Below are 14,842 nucleotides of genomic sequence, written 5' to 3' on the forward strand. Positions count from 1 at the left end.
ATAGCTCCGGAATGGCCCAGACAGTGGTGGTTCACGGACCTGCTTCACCGGTCGCTCCTACCTCACCGGCAGCTGACGTGTCGGCCGGTCCTTCTCACGAAGTTCGGGGGCAGATGGTGCACCCCAACCTCTCATCGTTGAGTTTGGCGGCATGGCTCCTGAGAGAGTTCAATATGGCCACTTGAATCTCCCTGAGGATTGCATGGACATATTGAAGGAGGCTAAGAGGCCTTCCACTAGAACTTTTTACGCTTACAAGTGGAAGAGATTCTGCATCTGGTGCACTTCTAAGAACTATGATCCGACGACCTGCAAGAAGGATGACTTCCTTCCATACCTTCTGCGTCTAGCTCAGTCTGGCCTTAATTTCCATTCCATTAAGGTTCACCTCGCTGCATTGACTGCATACAGGAAATGTACTTCGCAAACATCCTTCTTACAGATTCCTGTGATAAAGGATTTTTTGGAAGGATTGAAGGTGTTCCCTTTTGTTCGGCTTCCTTCGCCTTCGTGGGAGCTGAATGTGGTGCTGTCCAGGTTGATGAAGGAACCTTTCGAGCCTATTCACAAGGCTTCACTGCAGCACCTGTCGTGGAAGGCGGCGTTCCTCGTGGCCATTACATCGGCCCGCAGGGTGAGTGAAATTCAGGCGTTGTGTTGCCAAGAACCTTATACTGTAGTTCATGCTGCTAAGGTTGTTATGCGTACTCACCCTAAGTTTATTCCCAAGGTTGTTTCTGATTTTCATATCAACCAGACTATATCTTTACCTACGTTCTATCAGAATCCTTCATCTCCAGCGGAAAGGTCTTTGCATTCCCTGGATGTTAGGAGGGTGCTGACATTTTATCTGGATAAAACCAGTGATATTCGTAGGTCAGACCAATTGTTCATCAATTATGGATCTGTCAGGACGGGTCTTGCGACCTCTAAGCAGTCTATCTCTAGGTGGATTGTGTCCTGCATACAGCTGTGTTACCAAAAAGCTAATAAGACCTTAGGAGGTAAGCCTAAGGGTCATTCCACCAGGGGCAAGGCTGCCACGACAGCATTGCTCCGTAATGTTCCGATTGCAGAAATCTGCAAGGCGGCCACTTGGAAGTCGGTTCATACCTTTGCTAAGCATTACTGCCTGGACTCTGATGCTAGGGCAGATGCTCAGGTTGGACAGGCTTCACTGCGTAATCTGTTCGCACAATAGTGGTGTTGATTCTCTTTTCTCCACCGCCGCTTTGGTGTGGGGATGGGCTTGCCATTCTATTCACTAGATTATGACTATACACAGAGATCCCCTACTACAGAAGGAGTAGTTTCTGTCCTGTAAATCCTGTTCTGTAGTAGGGGTATCTCTGTTATAGTCATAAGCGCCCTCCCTCCTCCCCGGTGGAGAGAGACATATTCCTTTACGGAATGCTACAGGTCTGGCGTGTTACGCCTTCAAAAAGAACTGAAAGTAAGTTGGACCTGCTATGCATTCTGGGAGAAGGTTCTGGAAGATTCTCTTAAAGGCACAGTATCCTGTTTTGAGCCACATAATGGCAGCCTATGGGGCTTGTCTGTCCAGGTTCTTCTCTCTATCATTCCTGAGGGAGTTTGCTGTTAAAGCAATGGAAATCTGTACAGGCTTTTGCTGTTTTGTGGATTTTGTGGTGGAATTTCTAGTTGAAGTACTGGACAGTGTAGCCTTTTAGGCTGCATTATCTGTCTTTAAATTCTCTCTTAAGTGTCTATGCTTTTCTGCATTTTTTGACACTGTAAGAGATTATTTTTGATTGCTCCGGGGTCCACGCACATGGGCGGGACTATTCACTAGATTATGACTAGGGTAAAAGGATGGCCCATCTTCGCCTAACCTTTTCTGGTAACCCTTTTATCATCCCCTTGAGGGTCTTGTTGAATCTTTCAACAAGCCCATTGCATTGTGGGTGATAGGGTGTGGTGAATTTGTAATTGACACCACATTCCTTCCACATAGCAGTCAAGTATCCTGACATGAAGTTTGCACCTCTGTCAGAGATCACCTCCTTAGGGAACCCCACTCTGTAGAAAACTCCAACCAGGGCCCTTGCCACAACAGGAGCTGTAGTGGTCCTAAGGGGAATAGCTTCTGGATACCTGGTGGCATGATCCACTACCACCAGTATGAATCTGTGCCCAGATGCTGTTGGGGGGGGGGGGGGGGGGTCCATTGGTCCAACAATGTCAATCCCCACTCTCTCAAAGGGAACCCCCACCACAGGTAGTGGTATAAGGGGGGGGCTTTGTTGTGCCACCTGATTTGCCACTGGCTTGGCAGGTGATACATGAACGACAAAAGTCATTAGTGTCCTCAGACATGTGAGGCCAGTGAAAGTGTGGGGCAAGCCTGTCCCAAGTCTTGTTCTGGCCTAAGTGACCTGCAAGGGGAATTTCATGGGCTAAGGTGAGAAGGAAGCCTCTCAGAGTCAAGGGGATGATCAGCCTCCTGGTAGCACCAGGCTTGGGGTCTCTTGCCTCAGAGTAAAGGAGTCCATCGTCCCAGTACACTTTATGGGCACCTGTAGCATTCCCTGCAGCCTCAGCAGCAGCCTGCTGTCTGAGGGGTTCAAGAGAGGGGCAGTCTAACTGGGCCTGCCTCAAGTCTGCCCTGGAAGGGCCCCCTGTCCCAAGAAACTCAACCTGTTCAGGCTCAAGCTCTTCTAGGACAGTTCCTTCTGGGGTCTTGGGATCAGTCTCCTGAGAGAGCTGATCCTCCACCCGAGGCAGGGGGGAAGAGTCAACCTTGCCCCTACTGCTCTTTCTCTTGGTTAGTGTCTGGTCCATTCTTCCAGGATCCAGCACTAGTTCAGCTGGGCATTTCTTGGCCTGTGACCTAGTCACAGCAAGGACATGTGCTGACAAACCTAACATTTCCACATGAGTCCTATACTCCACATCTGACCATAAGGAGGATTCCAAATCATTGCCCAAAAGACAGTCCACTGGGAGGTCTGAACTAACAACAACCCTTTTGAGGCCATTTACCCCTCCCCAGGAGAAATTAACAAGTGCCATACTATGGGAGGTAGTGGCATTACTAGCATTGGTCACCAGGTAGTCTGAACCCAGTATTACCTGGTCAGGGTCCACAAAGTTTGGTGTCACCATAGTGACACTGGCACAAGTGTCCCTGTAGGCCTGAGCCATTTTTCCATTAATCAAAGGCGTTTGCCTGTACTTGCCCAGAGTACTGGGACTTATTGTAGGGGTCATATCCATGTCCCCAGTACAAACAAGAACAGCCTGAGTAGGTGTCCTAACTAAGTCAGAGCCCGCCTCAGTTCCCAGGGTTAACCCCACTATAGCCTTAGGAGGATTACTACCACTACTAACTGTACTAGGGGGTGCAGATGCCTTAGGGGCAGTAGTGGTAGGAGTTGGGCCTTTCTTGGTGCACTCACTAAACCAGTGAGTATTACTTTTGCAGTACTGGCACCATGGTTTCTTCTGACCATTATTCTTCTTCTTTTGGGAATTCTGGGAATTCTGGGACCCACCCTCTTCAGATTGTTGGGGCCCTGTTGAAGACTTCTGGTCATTTTGCTTATTCTCATTGTGAGAAGTTGGCCTGATATGCAGTGCTCACTATTCTAGTGAACACTATGTATCAGTCCAAACAACCCTTATTGATGTCTGGTTGTAAGTCAACCTGATAGACCAGCTATCCTAGTAGCATGGACACGTGCAGTCTTTAGGCTAAACTCTAGAGGGCGTGTTAAGCCAGCTGTTTTACCATCACATTTACCCCTTGAACACCAAGTGAAAGGACACCACACAAGTTGTTATGAAAAATAAAGTATATTTATTTATAACAAGACTACCCTGGCTCTTTATGAGACAGGGAGCTAAGCACACAACAAAACTCTTAAAGAAATACTTAAAGTCGCACAATTTACACAAATGCCCAAGGGGCACGAAAAACCATATACTACAAAAGTGGAATGCGAATTACTAGCAGGTAAGTAACTATTCTCATAGGCTTTAGAATCGCTAGGACTGGACTACTGAACCTTTAGATTACAAGCAGGAGGCCTAGGGACGTAGTGTGCAGAGTGGGAACTCTCACGCGTAAGGCGGGAAAAAGTCTATGGAGGCTCGTAAAAGCAAAGTTAGTGTTCTCGGGCGAACCCGACTAGGTAGGTCAAAAACGAAAGTGGATCTAGACACTTAGAGAGTTGGACTACGCTGGAGCACCGGAGTACTCGGTTTACCTAGCCCAGGGGCTGCGGCTGCATAGGGTTCAAATGTCGTCGGGTTTCTTCGTTGATGAACCAGGAGCCTGAAGGAAGAAGTTGCTGGCAGGCGACCAGTGAAGAAGTTTGTGGGGATCCAAGCCTGGATCGGGGAAGAGGAAGACCTGTAAGCAGAGGGGACCAAGTTCTGAATCACTAGCCAGTGATTTAGGTGGGCACCAGAGTGGCACCGGACGAAGTCACCTCGACCAGGTGAGTGGGCGCTGCTGGGCTCTGCAGTCTCTCGGACCAGGAGGCGTTGTCGGCGACCAGGATGGAGGTGCGAGCTGTCCCACGAAGATATCTGCTGTCGACGTCGCTGGACCCAGGATTGGGGCAACAAGTCTTGGCAAATGCAAGCCCACGCGGTGGACTTAAAATGGCGTCTGGAGTGGACCAGGAGGGTCCAGGGAGCTCCTCTGTTGGAGGGGAGCAAGGGCCAGTCTGGAGCAACCAGACCAGCGGTGTTTGTCGTCGAAGTTCGTCGTCAGAGGGCCACTAGCCAACGGGCAAGTGACCTGGACAACGCGGTGAGCAGCAAAGAGCAGAAGGGCCCCACGCAGATCTCGTGGATGCAAGGGGGCTGAACTTCGGTGCTGGAGCTGCTCAGGGTCGGGGCTTCTCTTACCCCAAAGCACTCGGTCGAGGGTCACTCGGGAGTCATGCTGGGCAAGCGTCGTGCAGTCTTGAAGATGGCCGGTCCCTCGAGGTCTCGTCACACCCACGGGTCTCAGCTGGGCTGAAGATGCAGGTAGAGGTCAGAGGTGCCAGGGAAGCCGGTTCTCGTCGAGCTGGGCAGTCTTGATCCGGAGGAGAGACTTAAAGCAGACCGCGATGCTTGGATGGTGCCTGCTGCTGCAGGGTGACTACTCCTTAGTCACAAGGGAGAAATCTTGAGAAGAGTCTTGAGTTCCTTTCGTGGAAAGTCGGTTCAGGATTCAAAGATGATCTGATTTGGAAGGGGGCCTGCTCCTACCTTTATCCTGCAAAAGGGGGCTGGCACGCGACTAAGTCCTGCCCTATGGGTGGGACTAGGAAGGGGGGTGGTTACACCCCTCTCCCATGCCGGGCTTTCCCCAGCTCGGGGTGCCACTTGCAGTCACCTTCCTCTAAAGCCCTGCCTACCTAGAATACACAAAATCCTGTCTGGGACGGTGCTGGCACCGCCCCTGGCAGGAAACCCTTTGTCCTTGCCTCCTGCGCTGGGAGGACTCCCAGCAGCAGGAGGGCAGACTTGTGTCTCGGTGGCAGCATCCATCTTGTGGAGCTGAGGCTATGTCTGACTTTAACCGGGGTTACAGCTACATACATGTCGTGTCCCTCTAGGAGGGTGGAATGCTAACCCCGTCGCCAGAATTGGCGAGGGTTTAGTATTCCAATTCGTATGACACCTTACTCGACATGTTTTGATAAAGCAATACCAGAGTTGGCATATAACCGCGAGGATTATAATGCACTTAAGAGTATATGGTATGCGTTATCATGGAACAGCTATTAGGACTTGGTTCCGCAAGCTGCAAACGGGCTCAGCTCATGCCAGAGCACCATCTCACATGATTCCAAGCACTCTGCCTTCAGGATTGTTAAGGCCTGCCATAGGAGTGACTGATAGGAATACATGTGTCCATTTTAGGGTTAGATATAGGTATACTATAAATAAAGCAAAGGGTGATTACACCACCTTGCCCCAGCTGTCGTGCAGCCAGTTGTGTCCGATTTGGATGGCCAGCCAGGGGTGGCATAATACATGCTGCAGCCCCTGGTAGGCCCTGGGTACACCTATGCCCTGGGCACCTAAGGCACACTGTACAGGGACTGATAAGGTGACTCAGTATCCAATTAGATATGTACCTAAGGTACATGGAATCCATTTTACAGAGAGAGCAGTAGGCCTGGGGTCCTGAATAGCAGGGCCCCAGGTCAACTAAGTCAGAAAACCAGCAAAACACCAGGCACAAAGTTGGTGGCAACCATAGTCAGGGATCTACCTTCCTACACTCATTACCCTTGGGATCTGCTTTCTTCTGGCCACCACCCTGGTTCTGGTTCTGCTGCTTGACCCTTGTCCTGACCCATCTGTCTGCCTTCTTTCCCAATTCTTGGGGAGAGGTCAGATCTGAGTCAATAAGGTGCTGATGCAACAACTGATTCTGACAATTACTTAAGATTTGTTCTCTCATAATTAGATTATACAATCCTTTGTAATCAGTAACTTTACTTCCCAGTAACCAGCCTTCAAAAGCCTTAGTGGCACAATCAACAAAGTCAGCCCAATCTTGAGACTGAATTTTCTGGGTGTCTCTGAACAGCAACCTGTACTGCTCAGTGGTTAAGCCAAACCCATCAATCAGTGTATTCTTCAAGACTTGGTAATTGTTAGCATCCTCAGCTCTAGTAGTGAGGAGCTTATCTCTACCTTTACCTTCAAAGGAGAGCCACAATATAGCTGCCCACTGACTCTGGGGGATGCACTGGACAGTGCAGGCCCTCTCCAAAGCAGTCATCCACTTGTGGATGTCATCCCCTTGTTTAAAGGGAGGCACTATTTTACTCAGGTGTCTAGTATCAAAACTCCTGTCTTTATCCTTAGGGATATTGCTGCCACCAGTGGGGACTACCCCACTTAACTGTTGCTCTCTAGCAAAGGCAAGCTTCTCCTTGTCAAGGGCAAGTTCTTCCCTGTGAATCCTCAGATTAGCCTGTTTCATCCTTGCTTCATGTTCTCTCCTCTGAGGGGAACTCATTCTCCTCTGGGGAGAAGTCATTCTCCTCTGAGCAGAGGCATGAGAGTGCACAGATCTATTGGAGTCCCTAGAATGAGACCTATCTCTTCTAACTCCAAAGTTAGGCCTGCTTAGGGTCAGTACTGGGGGTCCCCCAGATCCTTCCCTATGTAGGTCTAAGTTGGCCCTAGTATGTCTGCTGACTATCTCAGGACCATTGTCTGCCTCATCCCCAGAAATAACCTCTTCATCCTCTTCCTCCTCTACTTCCTCAGTTTCAGGGAGGTCAGGATCACCAAGGGTACCTTCTAAGGCTGGCATGCTCCCATCTGTATGAGTAGCTCTTCTAGCATCATAAGTCTCTAAGAGACCTAACATAAAAGGAGCGGTAGGGTTAGAACCCTGTTTTAGTTTCCTGGAGGTACACAATTGTCATCTCCTGGAAGCTAAGGGCTGCATATCTGGAAGTGACCTGTGGAGGGTCAACAACCACAAGGGGAGTCTCTGAAGACTCTCCATGGGTAGACATGCTTCTAGTGTGGTGTAAGTGATACACCTACCTACACTATGGGTTTACCTACTGATCCCTTGCTAAGAGTTGTAGTCAGGGTGTGCTAAGCCCTGTTACACTACAACAGCTGGTTCAGTAGAACTCAGAGTATTTCTAATCTTGTTATATGTACCTAGGTACCTTATGTGATCTTTCAAATGATATCTCAAGATTATACGTGGTAAAACAGCAAGCTCAAATCCCAACCGCTGCACACCAATGTGAGAAGTTGGCCTGATATATGATGATCACTAATTCTAGTGATCACCTTGTATCAGTCCAAACAACCCTTATGGTGATTGGTTGTAAAGTCAACCGTATAGACCAGCTATCCTAGTAGCGTGGACAAAAGCAGTCTTTTAGGCTAATCTCTTTTGGCATGTGAAGCCAGCTGTTTTACCATAGTATAACCCCTTGAATACCAAATGAAAGGACACCACACAGGTTGTTATGAAAATAAACAGTCAATTTATTAATAACAACACCTCTGAACTCTTTATGAGATCAGAGGGCTAAGCACATGACAATACTAAAAAGGAAATACGAGTTCGCACAATATTTACACAAGTGCCTTAGGGGCACGACAAACCATATACTCAAAACAATGGAATGCGAGGAAGGAAAATACTGTTAGGAGATCCAGAGGCTGGAGGATCGGTGGGGCTACGCTTCAAACTAGGTAAGTAAGGAGCAGGAGGCCCACGGGACTCACGTGCAGAGTGGGAACTCTCACGCGGGATGCGTACCAACGTCTATGGATGCAACAGTTTACAAAGTTACAAATTCCGGACGAACCCGGCTGGATGGAGGGAAAACAACAGTGGACCTGGACACTAGGATAGTGGACCCAGACTTCAGCACCTAGAAGCTTTAGTTACCTAACCCACAGGCTGCGGGTGCATAGGGTTGAAGTTGCGTCGGGTTTTGCTGTTGATCCCGGTGATGCCTGAAACAAGAAGTTGCTGGTAGGCAGCCAGATGGAGGAGTCCGGTGGTTCCGAGGATGGAACTAAGAAGATGGAAGTCCTGAAAAGGAAAGGGACAGAGTCTTGGTCACTAGCCAGTGACGGTGCTGGAACCAGGAGGGAACCAGGAGCTGTCGCCGAGTTCAGGTGAAGGAGGGGTCGCTTCTCTCTGTAGCTGCGAGGAACAGGAGCTGCTCTTCACGACCAGGCTGGAGGCACGAGCTGTCCCACGTAGTCTGCTGCTGTTGGCGGTGTCGGATCGTCGATCTGGACAACAGGCCTTGGCTAATGCAAGCCACGCAGTGAAACAAAAATGGCGTCTGGTGCGAACCAGGAGGGTCCGGGGTGCTCCTCTTTTACAAGGAAGCAAGGGCCAGTCTGGGGGACCAGACTAGCAGAGTCGAATTCTTGGGGTCGTCGTCTCAGAGGTCACTAGCCAGCCGGCAAGTGACCAGACAACAGGACAAGCAGCAACCAGGTAAAAGGGCCCCCACGCAGATCACGGGGATGCTGGGGGGCTGGTCTTTGGTGCAGGAGCTGCGTCGGTGTAGGGCTTCTCAAACCCTGATGCACTTACACGAGGGTCACTCGGGGGTCGTGCTGGAAGCGCTGTGCAGGTTTCTTCAAGATGGCCGTCTCCACGTTGCTCGTCGCACCCACGGGTCTCAGCTGTGCTGGGTATGTGGGTAGAGGCCAGAGAGGTCTGGAGATCCGGGTCTTGTCGAGCTGGGTCGTCGGATTCCTGGAAGGAAGGACTTTGCAGCAAACCACACAGAAGCTTGATGGTGCCTGCGAAGCAGGATGGTCACTCCCTGACCATAGGGAAGATTCTTCAGTCTTCTGATGGATCAGGAGGTCGAAGGTCAAGAGTTTATTTGTGGAAGGTTGTCAAGATTAATCTAATTTGGAATGGGACCAGCTCCTACCTTTATCAGGCTAAAGGGGGCTGCACTACGACTAGGTCCCTCCCCTGGGTGGGACCAGGAAGGGGAGTGGTTACACCCCCTTTCCTTTGTCCAGTTTCCCGCCAGAGCTGGGGCTGGAGTGCCCCAGCAACTGGTTGGAACCGGTGTATGCACAGGGCACCTTGTGTGCCCCAGGCATGTCTCATTCCTTTCAGCCTGAGCCTACCCAATACACAAAATCCTGTTTGGGGTGGTGCTAGCACCTCCCAAGGCAGGAAACCCTTTGTCTGAGCCTCCCTCGCTGGAAGGACTCCCAGCAGCAGGAGGTCAGACTTGTGTCTGTGGTGGCAGCATCCATTTTGTGATGCTGAGGCTTGAGTTAACTTTAACCGGGGTTTACAGTTACCTACATGTTGTGTCCCTCTAGAAGGGTGGAATGCTAACCCCGTCGCCAGAATTGGCGAGGGGTTAGTATTCCAATTCGTATGACACCTTACTCGACATGTTTTGATAATGCTATGCCAAAGTTAGCATTTAACCGCGAGGATGATAAGAGTATATGGTATAGCGTTATCATGGAACAGCTATTAGGACTTGGTTCCGCAAGCTGCAAATGGGCTCAGCTCATGCCAGAGCACAATCTCTCATAATTCCAAGCACTCTGCCTTCAGGATTGCTAAGGCCTGCCATAGGAGTGACTGATAGGAATATATGTGTCCATTTTAGGGTTAGATATAGGAATACTATATCTAAAGCAAAGGGTGTTTACACCACCTTGCCCCAGCTGTCGTGCAGCCAGTTGTGTCTGTTTGGGTGGCCAGCCAGGGGTGGCATAATACATGCTTCAGCCCCTGGTAGGCCCTGGGTACACCTATGCCCTGGATACCTAAGGTATGCTGTACAGGGACTGATAAGGTGGCCCAGTACCAATTGGTAAAATGCACCTAAGGTACATGGTTGTAATTTAGAGTGAGAACAGCTAGGCTCTGGGTCTGATTAGCAGGCCCACAGCCAGGGAAAGTCGTAAATCAGTGAAGCAAAAATCTGGGGTGGCCATGGGATTGCAGACCCCACTCTCCTACATAACCCCCCCCCCCCCAAACTTAGGGACATTAAACTAACCTTGACCAGGTGAGTCTTCTTGCTCTAAGTGGAAGTACCTGGAGAGACCATCTGCATTACCATGGTCAGTTCCTGGGCGGTGCTCCACTGTAAAGTCCATCCCCTGTAGGGAAATGGACCACCTAAGAAGTTTGGGGTTTTCACCCTTCATTTGATTTAGCCATAAGAGGGGCTTATGGTCGGTCTGAACTTTGAAGTGAGTACCAAACAAGTATGGCCTCAACTTCTTCAGGGCCCAAACCACAGCAAAGGCCTCCCTCTCAATAGCTGACCAACGTTTCTCTCTAGGGGTCAGCCTTCTGCTTATAAAAGCAATGGGCTGGTCATGACCATCAATATTCAGCTGAGATAGAACAGCTCCCACACCCAACTCAGAAGCATCTGTTTGGACAATGAATGGCTTGGAGTAGTCTGGACTCTTGAGAATAGGTGCAGTGCACATGGCCTGCTTTAGGTCATCGAATGCCTTCTGACAGCTAACTGTCCACTGAACTTTCTTTGGCATTTTCTTACTTGTCAGGTCATTAAGTGGGGTCACAATGGTTCCATACTTTCTGACAAATTTCCTGTGATAACCAGACAGGCCCAAGAAAGCTCTGACCTGTGTCTGGGTGGTTGGAGGAGCCCAGTCCTTTATGGCCTGTATCTTGCTCTCCAGAGGTTGAACTTGGCCTCCACCTACAAGGTGGCCCAAGTATACAACTTGACTCTGCCCTATCTGGCACTTAGTAGCCTTGATAGTGAGTCCTGCCTTTTGCAGGGCCTCTACAACTTTCCTCAGGTGGATCAGGTGATCCTCCCAGGTGGAGCTAAAGACAGCAATATCATCTAGATATGCTGCACAGAAGTCATCCAACCCAGTGAGAACTTGGTTCACCAACCTTTGAAAAGTGGCAGGTGCATTTTTCAAACCAAAGGGCATCACCACAAATTGGTAATGACCTCCTGGGGTAGAAAATGCTGTCTTGGCCTTGGCATCCTCAGCTAACCTGATTTGCCAATAACCAGCTGTTAGGTCAAATGTACTTAAGAAAGTTGCAGAAGCCAACTTATCTATCAGTTCATCTGCCCTGGGTATTGGATGGGCATCTGTCTTAGTGACAGCATTGAGACCCCTGTAGTCTACGCAAAACCTCATCTCTCTCTTACCATCCTGGGTGTGAGGTTTAGGCACTAGAACTACAGGACTAGCCCAAGGGCTCTCTGAGGGTTCAATGACTCCCAATTCCAACATCTTTTGTACTTCAGTTTTTATGCAGTCCCTGACGTGGTCAGGCTGCCTGTAGATTTTACTCTTTATAGGCAGACTGTCTCCAGTGTCCACCTCATGTGTGCACCAGTTTGTCTGACTGGGGGTCAAAGAAAACATTTGTCTGTAGGATTGAAGGACTTGCCTACAATCCTGCTGCTGATGCTCAGAGAGGCTGTCAGAAAAGACTACACCATCTACTGACCCATCATCAGGGTTCTGAGTGAGCACGTCTGGGAGAGGGTCACTCTCTTCCTCCTGTCCCTCATCTGTGGCCATGAGCAAGCCCATGTCCTCCCTGTCAACAAATGCTTTGAGCCTATTCACATGAAGTACTCTGTGAGGGCTCCTGGGAGTTCCCATGTCCACCAAATAGGTGACTTCTCCCTTTTGTTCAATGATGGTGTGGGGTCCAGACCATTTGTCTTGGAGAGCTGCTGGGGCCACTGGCTCCAACACCCACACCTTCTGTCCTGGATGGTATACAGTTAGGACAGCCTTTTGGTCATGCCAAGCTTTTTGAAGTTCCAGGCTGGCCTCAAGGTTTTTAGATGCCTTCTCCATGTACTCTGCCATCCTGGAGCGGAGACCAAGTACATAGTCCACTATGTCAAGTTTAGGCTTTTTGAGAGGTAACTCCCATCCTTCCTTCACAAGACATAGGGGTCCTCTTACAGGATGTCCAAACAAAAGCTCAAAAGGGCTGTAACCAACCCCCTTCTGTGGGACCTCTCTGTAAGCAAACAGAAGGCAGGGTAAAAGGATGTCCCATCTTCGCCTAAGCTTTTCTGGTAACCCTTTTATCATCCCTTTGAGGGTCTTGTTGAATCTCTCAACAAGCCCATTGCATTGTGGGTGATAGGGTGTGGTGAATTTGTAATTGACACCACATTCCTTCCACATAGCAGTCAAGTATCCTGACATAAAGTTGGCACCTCTGTCAGAGATCACCTCCTTAGGGAACCCCACTCTGGAGAAAGCTCCAACCAGGGCCCTTGCCACAACAGGAGCTGTAGTGGTTCTAAGGGGAATAGCTTCTGGATACCTGGTGGCATGATCCACTACCACCAGTATAAATCTGTGCCCAGATGCTGTTGGGGGGTCCATTGGTCCAACGATGTCAATCCCCACTCTTTCAAAGGGAACCCCCACCACAGGTAGTGGTATAAGGGGGGCCTTTGTTGTGCCACCTGATTTGCCACTGGCTTGGCAGGTGATACATGAACGACAAAAGTTCTTAGTGTCCTCAGACATATGGGGCCAGTGAAAGTGTGGGGCAAGCCTGTCCCAAGTCTTATTCTGGCCTAAGTGACCTGCAAGGGGAATTTCATGGGCCAAGGTGAGAAGGAAACCTCTCAGAGTCAAGGGGATGACCAGCCTCCTGGTAGCACCAGGCTTGGGGTCTCTTGCCTCAGAGTAAAGGAGTCCATCGTCCCAGTACACTTTATGGGCACCTGTGGCATTCCCTGCAGCCTCAGCAGCAGCCTGCTGTCTGAGGGGTTCAAGAGAGGAACAGTCTAACTGTGCCTGCCTCAAGTCTGCCCTGGAAGGGCCCCCTGTCCCAAGAAACTCAACCTGTTCAGGTTCAAGCTCTTCTAGGACAGTTCCTTCTGGGGTCTTGGGGTCAGTCTCCTGAGGGAGCTGATCCTGTTCCTGAGGCAGGGGGGAAGGGTCAACCTTACCCCTACTGCTCTTTCTCTTGGTTAGTGTCTGGTCCATTGTTCCAGGATCCAGCACTAGTTCAGCTGGGCATTTCTTGGCCTGTGACCTAGTCACAGCAAGGACATGTGCTGACAAACCTAACATTTCCACATGAGTCCTATACTCCACATCTGACCATAAGGAGGATTCCAAATCATTGCCCAAAAGACAGTCCACAGGGAGGTCTGAACTAACAACAACCCTTTTGAGGCCATTTACCCCTCCCCAGGAGAAGTTAACAAGTGCCATACTATGGGAGGTAGTGGCATTGCTAGCATTAGTCACCAGGTAGTCTGCTCCCAGTATTACCTGGTCAGGGTCCACAAAGTTAGGTGTCACCATGGTGACACTGGCACAAGTGTCCCTGTTGGCCTGAGCCATTTTTCCATTAATCAAAGGCGTCTGCCTGTACTTGCCCAGAGTACTGGGACTTATTGTAGGGGTCATATTCATGTCCCCAGTACAAACAAGAACAGCCTGAGTAGGTGTTCTGACTAAGTCAGAGCCCGCCTCAGTTCCCAGGGTTAACCCCACTATAGCCTTGGGAGGATTACTACCACTACTAACTGTACTAGGGGGTGCAGGTGCCTTAGGGGCAGTAGTGGTAGGAGTTGGGCCTTTCTTGGTGCACTCACTAAACCAGTGAGTATTACTTTTGCAGTACTGGCACCATGGTTTCTTCTGACCATTCTTCTTTTGGGAATTCTGGGACCCACCCTCTTTAGATTGTTGGGGCTCCGTTGAAGACTTCTGGTCATTTTGCTTGTTCTCATTACCCTTGGGATCTGCTTTCTTCTGGCCACCTCCCTGGTTCTGGTTCTGCTGCTTGACCCTTGTCCTGACCCATCTGTCTGCCTTCTTTCCCAATTCTTGGGGAGAGGTCAGATCTGAGTCAATAAGGTGCTGATGCAACAACTGATTTTGACAATTATTTAAGATTTGTTCTCTCATAATTAGATTATACAATCCTGTGTAATCAGTAACTTTACTTCCCAGTAACCAGCCTTCAAAAGCCTTAGTGGCACAATCTACAAAGTCAGTCCAATCTTGAGACTGAATTTTCTGGGTGTCTCTGAACAGCAACCTGTACTGTTCAGTGGTTAAGCCAAACCCATCAATCAGTGTATTCTTCAAGACTTGGTAATTGTTAGCATCCTCAGCTCTAGTAGTGAGGAGCTTATCTCTACCTTTGCCTTCAAAGGAGAGCCACAAAATAGCTGCCCACTGACTCTGGGGGATGCACTGGACAGTGCAGGCCCTCTCCAAAGCAGTCATCCACTTGTGGATGTCATCCCCTTGTTTAAAGGGGGGCACTATTTTACTCAGGTGTCGAGTGTCAAAACTCCTGTCTTTATCCTTCGGGATATTGCTGCCACCA

General features: G+C 49.6%; 1 protein-coding gene across 1 annotated transcript in view; it reads left to right on the forward strand.

The window, feature by feature from the left end:
• Positions 1-14,842, forward strand: part of NXF1 (nuclear RNA export factor 1) — a 497,551-nt gene that overhangs the window by 435,608 nt on the left and 47,101 nt on the right. The window lies entirely within an intron of this gene.

The sequence above is a fragment of the Lissotriton helveticus genome, chromosome 9 (assembly GCF_964261635.1).
Source record: "Lissotriton helveticus chromosome 9, aLisHel1.1, whole genome shotgun sequence".
NCBI classification, from domain to species: domain Eukaryota; kingdom Metazoa; phylum Chordata; class Amphibia; order Caudata; family Salamandridae; genus Lissotriton; species Lissotriton helveticus.